Source organism: Prionailurus viverrinus, chromosome C1, assembly GCF_022837055.1.
Source record: "Prionailurus viverrinus isolate Anna chromosome C1, UM_Priviv_1.0, whole genome shotgun sequence".
NCBI lineage: Eukaryota > Metazoa > Chordata > Mammalia > Carnivora > Felidae > Prionailurus > Prionailurus viverrinus.
In genome coordinates, this window is record NC_062568.1 from 141,550,231 (window position 1) to 141,559,402 (window position 9,172).

Sequence of the window (9,172 nt, forward strand, 5' to 3'; positions counted from 1 at the left end):
ATCCTTTTTCTGCATCTATTGAAATGATCATATGGTTTTTATCTTTTTCTTATTGATGTGATGTATCATGTTGATTGACTTGTGAATATTGAACCACCCTTGCAGCCCAGGAATAAATCTCATTTGATTGTGTTCAATGATTTTTTAAATATACTATTGGATTTTATTTGCTAATACTTTGCAAATATGTTCAACAGATATTGGCCTATAGTTCTCTTTTGCTGTCATGTTTTTTTTTCTGGTTTTGATATATGCGTTCCATATTCATCAGAGATATTGGCCTATTGTTCTCTTTTTCTGTAGTGTCTTTTTACATTTTTGGTATCAGAGTCATGCTGGCCTCATAGAATGAATTTAGAAGCTTTCTGTCTTATTTTTTGGAATAGTTTGAGAAGAATAGGTATTAACTCTTCTATAGTAAAAGGTGAAAGATTTACATGATCTGAAGAGAAACCAGGATATTGGTATTAATTTTTTTTTAATGTTTGGTAGGATTCATCTGTGAAGCCATCTGGTCCTGGATTTTTGTTTGTTGGTAGTTAAAAATATTTTTTTATTGTTTATTTATTTTTGAGAGAGAGAGAAACACAGAGCATGAGCAGGGGAGGGGGCAGAGAGAGACTGAGACAGAATCTGAAGCAGGCCCCAGGCTCTGAGCTGTTAGCACAGAGCCCGACGTGGGCCTCAAACCCATGAACCATGAGATCATGACCTGAGCCGAAGTCAGATACTCAATGGGCTGAGCCACCCAGGCGCCCCTAGGGAGTTTTTGATTACTGACTCAATTTCATTATTGGTAATCAGTCTGTTCAAATTTTGTATTTCTTCTTGATTTGGTTTTGGAAGGTTATATGTTTCTAGGAATTTATCCATTTCTTTTAGGTTGTCTAATTTGTTGGCATATAATTTTTCATCATATTTTATAATCCTTTGTATTTCTACATGTTATTTCTCTTATTTTTGTTTTTGTTTATTTGAGTTCTCTCTCTTATTTATTTACTTATTTATTTATTTGATGAGTCTGGCTAGAGGTTTATCAACTTTGTTGATCTTTTCAAAGAACCAGCTCCTGATTTCATTGATCTGTTCTATTGTTTTTTGAGCTTCTATTTTATTTGTGTTTTCATCTTTATTATTTTGTTCCTTCTACTACTTTTTGGGTTTTGTTTGTTCTTCTTTTCCTAGCTCCTTTAGGTGTAAAGTTATATTGTTTATTTGAGATGCCTCTTGCTTCTTGACATAGGCCTGTATTGCTATATACTTCCCTCTTAGAACAACTTTTGCTGCATCCCTTTTTGGACCATTGTGTTTTCATTTTCATTTGTCTCCATGCATTTTTTGATTTCTTCTTTGATTTATTCACCCATTCATTGTTATTTAACATGTTATTTATATATGTGATATCTATCTATCTATCTATCTATCTGGCATGTTAATGTAACCTCCATGTATCTGTGTTTTTTCCAGATTTTTTCTTGTAGTTGATTTCTAGTTTCATAGCATTGTGGCTGGAAAAGATGCACGGCATGACTTCAATATTTTTAAATTTGTTGAGACTTGTTTATGGCCTAATATGTGATCTATTCTGGAGAATGTTCCATGTACACTTGGGAAGAATGTGTATTCTGGTATTTTAAGATGGAATGTTCTAAATATATCTGTTAGATACATCTGGTCCAATGTGTAATTCAAAGGCATTGTTTCCTGGTTGATTTTCTGTTTGGATGCTCTATCCATTGATGTAAGTGGGATGTTAAAGTTCTCTACTATTGTTGTATTATTATCGATTACTTTCTTTATGTTTGTTATTAGCTGCTTTATGTATTTGGATGCTTTCATGTTGGGTGCATTAATATTTACAATCATTATATCTTCTTGTCGGATTGTTCCCTTTATGATTATATAGTGTCTTTGTCTCTTGTTACAGTCTTTGTTTTAAAATCTATTTTGTCTGATGTAAATATTGCTACGCTTACTTTCTTTTCACTTCCATTTACATCATAAATGCTTTTCCATCCCTTCACTTTCAATCTGCATGTCTTTAGGTCTGAAATGAGTCTGTTGTTGGTAGCATACAGATGGATCTTGCTTTTGTATTCATTCTATCACCCTGTCTTTTGATTAGAACATTTTCTCCATTTACATTCAAAGTAATTATTGATAGATTGTACTTACTGCCATTTTGTTACTTGTTTTATGGTTCTTTTTGTACTTCTCTGTTTCTTCTCTTGCTCTTTCCTTACACAGTTTTCTGTGTGTATTTGTGTATTCTTTTGTCTTTATTTTTTGCTTATCTATTGCTGTTTTTTTAAATTTGTGGCTACCATTAGGTTTATATATAATATCTTATGTATATAATGATCTCTATTAAGTTGATAGGCATTTGAGTTTGAATCCCTTCTTTACTACTCTCCCTGCCCCATGTTAGGTGTGTAGTGTCATATTTTACATCTTTTTATGTTGTGAATTCCTTGACTGATTTTTATAGCTATACTTAACATTACTGCTTTTGCACTTCCTATTTTTCTTACTTTTACTTATGTCCTTTCCTTTTCATCTAAAAATTCCTCTTTAATATTTCTTGTAGGGCTGGTTTAGTAGTCATGAATTTCTTTAACTTTTGTTTGTCTTGGAAGCTCTTTATCTCTCCTTCTATTCGGAATGATAGCCTTGTTGGAAAGAGTATTCTTAGTTGCAGGCTTTTTTCTTTCAGCACCTTGAATACATCATATGTTTTCTAACTTCTTAAGTTCTGCTTTGATCTTTACTGATTTCTTCCTTTGTCTTTCCTTCATTCTGTTTTGTTTCTTTTTTGGTTTCTTAAGTTGAATGCTCCAGTTATTTATTTTCATTCTTTCATGTTTGTAATAGAAGTATTTAAGGCTCTGATTTTCCTCTTAGCATTGCTTTAGCAATGTGTTATTTTCTTATTGATTTTTAGATGTTCTACAATTTTGGTTTTGAATTTTCCTCTTTGATTTAAGAATCATTTAACTGAATTTTTCTTAATTCCAAGAGATATTGACTTTTTATTTTCTGATTTTACTGTTCACTAGTAGCATTGAATAGTTATTGGAGAATTTTGTCCATACCATTTCTAGTTTTTGTAATGCATTGAGGTTTTCTTTGGATCTTAGTACATTACCAATTTCTGTACTCTTTCATAGGCACTTAAATAGAAGATGTTATCTCTTTTTTAGAATATAGAGTGTGACATTTATAACTAAATAAGTCTAATTAATTTTGTTACATAGGTCATCTATATCATATCCTTAATGTTTTTCTCTCTTGATCTGTCTTAGCCTAGAGAGGTGAATTAAAGTTTCCCATTTTTAGTAAGGTTTTATTTCTTATTATATATTCTTTAGTTACTTGAGGCATATATAGTCATAAATGTTATATGTTTACCATTATATAATTACCTTTGGTATTATAAAGTTCTTTTTTTGCCTTATTTAGTGCTTTTTAACTTGAGTTCTGCCTTCTCTGATATTATATTGTAACTTTTGCTTTTCTTTCTTTCTTTCTTTCTTTCTTTCTTTCTTTGCCTGGTATGCCATTCTTCTCTGATTAGCTGTTCTGGATTATTTTATTTTAGGTGCTTTTGAAGACAGTATAGAGTGGGTTTACTAATCTAATCTTGTAGCCTTCTTACATTTATCAATGTAACAGATAGTTTTGTATTTAGTTATTTTATATTTTCTAAATTTATAGTTTTCAGGTCTTTGAATATAAGGCCTGTTTTTGCTTTTCTTTTCTTTAATGTCTGGGTGTAATTCCACTGATATTAAGAAAGGTTTACCAGACTCATAAATACAGAGAAGAAACTGGTGATTGCCAGAAAGGAGGTGAGTGAGGGATGGATGAAGTAGGTGAAGGGGATTAAGAGATACAAACCTACAGTTATAAAATAAATGTTATGAAGATGAAAAGTACAGTGTAAAGAATATAGTTAATAAAATTATAATAATTTTTTATGGTGGCAGATGGTAACTACATTTATCATAGTAAGCATTGTGTAATGAATAGACTTATTTTTTTTCCTTCTCCTCCCCCATGGGTTCCTGTTCAGTTTCTCAGGATCCACATAAGAGTGAAACCATATGGTATCTGTCGTTCTCTGTATGGCTTATTTCACTTAGCATCACACTCTCCAGTTCCATCCACATTGCTACAAAGGGCCATATTTCATTCTTTCTCATTGCCACGTAGTACTCCATTGTGTATATAAACCACAATTTCTTTATCCATTCATCAGTTGATGGACATTTAAGCTTTTTCCACAATTTGGCTATTGTTGAGAGTGTTGCTATAAACATTGGGGTGCAAGTGCCCCTGTGCATCAGTACTCCTGTATCCCTTGGGTAAATTCCTAGCAGTGCTACTGCTGGGTCATTGGGTAGGTCTATTTTTAATTTTTTGAGGAACCTCCATACTGTTTTCCAGAGTGGCTGCACCAGTTTGCATTCCCACCAACAGTGCAAGAGGGTTCCCATTTCTCCACATCCTCTCCAGCATCTATATGAACAGACTTATATCAAATCACTATGTTGTATACCTGAAACTAATATAACATTGTATGTCAAACTAAACTTGAACAACAAAAAGGAATGCTTTTTTGTTCTCACTGTTACTTTTGTAATTATAACTTTATTAATATTCTTAGTACTTCATAAATCTGAACCAGCCAGGGTTCTCCAGAGAAACAGAACCAATAGGATGGAAATTCTCTCTCTCTCTGTCTCTCCTCTCTCTCTAAATATAATGAAGAATTAGCTCATATGATTATGGAGGCTGACAAGTTCTAAGATCTGCATTTGGCAAGCTGGAGACCCAGGAGAGCTGATGGTATAGTTGTAATCTGGGTCCACAGGCCTGAGAATAAGAGAATTGATGGTATAACTTGAAGTCTGAGTCTGAAGTCCTGAAAACAAGGAGACTTGATGGTGTACGTTTTCCGTCTGAGGCTGAGTCCAAAGGCAAGAGAAGACCAACGTCCTAATTTGAAGACAGTGAGCTAGAGAGAGAGAAAGTAAATTCACCCTTATTCATCCTTTTGTTCAGGCCTTGAACAGATTAGATGAGGCCAATTCACGCTAGAGAGGCAATCTGCTTTACTCAGTCTACTAATTCAGATGTTAGTATCTTCCAGAAATGCACCAACAGACATACTCAGAATATTGTTTAAACAAGTATCTAGACATGCCATGGCCTAATCAAGTTGACCGATAAAGTTAACTATCACAAGTCCACCCGTTGTCAATTTGGCACCCCTGTGAATCTCTTAAACCATTCTTAATCTCCAAATACAGATACTAACAGCATCATAATTGTACTAACATGATATGACTATCCTGAGTACAAGTAAAAATGCAGTAACTCCTTACCCGGAAGAGGGACAGATTCTCTTAATGATGTTTACCCATTTCCTTGATATCCTGTAACCTAAATACTGTGATGTAAAATTAACTATATTTAAATACTATAAAGCAAAGTTATTACATCTTATGTTACATGATAAGGAAATAAGAGAGGAAAGAAAACAAAGATATTTGCTGCATACACACACACACACACACACACACACACAAACATGAAATATTTATGAAATACTCCTGACAGCTACAGTTCTCCTTCTGTAACTGGTCATGTGATCAGAGTTTGTATTTGTAACTACCTTCTCCTACTATCATTCTATAGTCCCTTTGCCTCTAGAAAGCACCTAGCTGGTCGTGGTTCTTTACTTGGTGGAGTGACTCAGACTTTCATTCCTAAAAAGCCTGGGTCATTAGTAGTTTGTTATGCCTGGATTGGGTTCTTATAGTTTTCCATTGACTTTAATCATACAGCATGGTAATACTAACAGACATCTGAAGGGATCTCTTGTATTTCAATACTCTTCCTTATTTCACTGTGGAGTAGCAGTCCAATTTTCCCTTAGTTGTCAGGATCAATCACTCAGCATGATAACTCCCATTTTGTTCTGTTGTTTTAGAGGCATAAGGAGTCCAAAGTGGCTGAATGAGAGTTTTAATTTCTAGAAATTATTCTTGTGTCTCCTGGTAAAAACATCTTTCCTTTGGAACTAAAATCTGTAAGCCGGTAGAGCATAAGATTGTGGGAATAGGAAGATTTTACTAGGTCATTAGGGTTAATAGTGACTGGTGCCACTCCCAGTCCCTTGAATCCTAGACATGGGAGAAACACAGCACCATATTGGATGCTGATTCAGAACACATACAAGTTCTCCTTTACTTCAGCTCTGCCATGTATTGATACCTACCTGGTGCTATAACTAAATCTTCAAAAGCCATTCTACCATTCTGTCATGCCAGTTGCTTTAGGGTGGTGGGGAGCATGCATGGTAAGACTAGGGAATTCCATGAGTATAGGTCCATTGACTCTCATCTTTTGCTATGATGTGAGTTCCTTGATTAGAAACAATTCTGTGTGCAATACCATGCTGGTGGATATGGCATTCTGTAAATCCATGCATTGTAGTTTTGGCAGAAGCATTGTGTACAGGAAAGGCAGATCCATATCAAGAGTAAATGTCTGTTTCAGTAAGAATAAATCAATGCCCCTTCCATAATGGATGCCATACAGTGTACTCTACTTGTCACCAGATAGTTGGCTGATCACCCCAGGGACTGGTGCCATTTTGGGTATTCAGTGTTAGTCTCTGCTGCTGTCAGATTGGCTACTCAACAGTGGCCATGGCCAGGTCAGCCTTCGTGAATGGAAGTCCATGATGCTGAGCTTATGCATAACTTCCATCTTTGCCATTGTGGCCACTTTGTTCATGAGCTCATTGGACAATAACAGGGGTGGCTAGAGAAGGAGACTAAGTGGCATCCATAGAATGGATCATTTTGCCTCACCCACTTGATTATTAAAATCTTCCTCTGCTGAGGTCATCCTTTGATGAGCATTCACATGGGACACAACTATCCTTATGGAGATTTTTACCCATTTAGAGAATTTTATCCATACCTCTTCCCCAAATTTCCTTGTCACCAACTTTCCAATCATGTCCGCCAATTCCATCCAAGTTCCTGACCAGCTAGCCAAACCATTGGCCATAGCCCATGCATTTGTATATCAGTACACATCTGGCCACTTCTCTTTCCAAAGTGAGCAACCAAGTACACTTCTCAAAGTTCTGCCCACCAGGAGGATTTCTCTGCACCACTGTTCTTCAAGGCTGTCTTACAAGGGGGCTGTAGTACTTCAACTGTCTACTTTTGGGTGGTTCCTGCATATTGTGCAGAGCTATCTGTAAACCAGGCCTGAATCTTCTCTTCATCTATTGATTATAGGGAAGCATAGGTGCAGGCTGGGAGAGAGAAGGAAGTGTAGGTATATTTTTTGTTTTCTTCATTTTTCTTTCTCTGTGTGATTCTATTGATATTAAGAAAGGTTTGCAGTTTTATCCTATTACTTTTACAATTATAGCTTGATTTAATAGTCTTAGTTCTTTAGGCATTGTCTGTGAGTTCCCTTATATGAGTAATGATGAGATTAAAATGTTTCCTATTTTTCCTTTTTTCCCTATCTCTTCTCCATCACTTAGCTTTAGAATTTACCTTTGTATTGTTAAATGTTTATGTGGGTATTAGTTAATGTGTCACCTTTAAATGCTATACTTCTGCTCCAGATACTACACAAGAGGGAATCTGTGTTCTTATTTTCCCACTTTCCTTCCCATTTTTTTCTTCCAGTTTCTGTTCATGGTATAATTTCTACCTTGGCAAGAAATAAAATATTTGCATTGTCTTATGTCCCTCTAATCTCCAAATGTGTTTTGGTCTTGGTTCTATAGTTAAGTGTATTAAAGCTCACTGACAGTCCTTTGTCTCTAGAAGTTTAGTGAAGAAAGGATGGGAACAATAGTCTTGGAATCGTTTCATGTTGTAATCTCTAGCCTGTAAATTTGAAGTCTCTTTTGGTTTGATGTTAAATCCTTAACTCTTGCTTTCTTTCCTAATTCCTTGCATAATAGATTATATTTTGTTTATATTATATTCTCCTGGTGATAAATGTTACTCTGGAGAAGTCCAAGTTCACTGTGATTATTTCCTTCCTTATAACATACTTGATCTTTTTGCTGGATTGCTCAAAAGGTTTTTTCTTATCTTTGGAGATAAGTAGATATACTAGATTATGTCTCCATGTTGACTATTTTTGTTAAATTCATCCTAGCACACTCTGTGTGCTATAGATAGTTTACTTGAATTACGTCTTTCAATAGTTATGTTCTGTTGTTTGGATTTTCTTCTTAGGGATTCCAGTTATGTATATGTTGGATCTTCTATACCTATCTACAGCTCTCATTTTTTCTGCAATCCCTTTTAGTTCTTTATTTTTTTTTATAATATTTGTTGTTCTCATTTTATCTTCTATGTCCCTTGTATGTTTTCCATAATGTGTTGCCCTTAATCTTTTTCCAGTTTCATTTTAATTTCTGTGACAGTTTTATTTTATTCTTCTGCTTCTTTCCTCAGTTCTCATAGCTTATGCTTCATCTCCTCTGTTTCAACATTTTCTTCTTAAGATCTGGCATTTCTACTTTGTGACTTTTTCTTATAGAGGAGATTGTTTTTATTATTTTGTGGAAAACCTTTTCATTCATAATTTTATATTTTCTGTAGCAGTGTTGCTCTGCTGCGTGTTTTTTATCTGATAATAAGGTTTGTTGCTTTACTCCTCATTTTTATAGCTTGTTTGTGTTGGTGCTGTGTTATTTATTGAATTTTTTGAATTTTCCTCATTGAATATATTGAATTTTGATTTGTACAAAGATACATTCAAAGTTTTGTAGCATACAAAGATATATTCCTTATGGAAAGTATTGAATTTCCTATATCAGCCCTTTGCAAAAGTGGGAAGAGGTCAGGTGATCTTCTATACATACACATGAAAACTAGATGGTTTTCACAAAAGAAAGACTGTCATCTTCTTAGATGGCACTAAGCTTCCTGCAAATCTAGTTTATTTTATTTTTATTTATTTATTTTTTTTTAGCTGTCACTGGTTCCTCTATTTCTCTGAATGAACCAGGTTCAGTGAGGCTTGTTCTGATACTCAGCTCAACTCCGTTCTTACACCTGGTTCAGAAAAGGAATATAGCTTCTTCAGAATGTGTCTCTGAGCTTGGGAAGTGGTTTTGCTT

At 34.6% G+C, this 9,172-nt stretch overlaps 1 pseudogene; it reads right to left on the reverse strand.

Moving 5' to 3' along the window:
- Positions 1-6,315: 6,315 nt before the first annotated feature.
- On the reverse strand, positions 6,316-7,354 carry LOC125171727 (uncharacterized; annotated as a pseudogene).
- Positions 7,355-9,172: the final 1,818 nt, after the last annotated feature.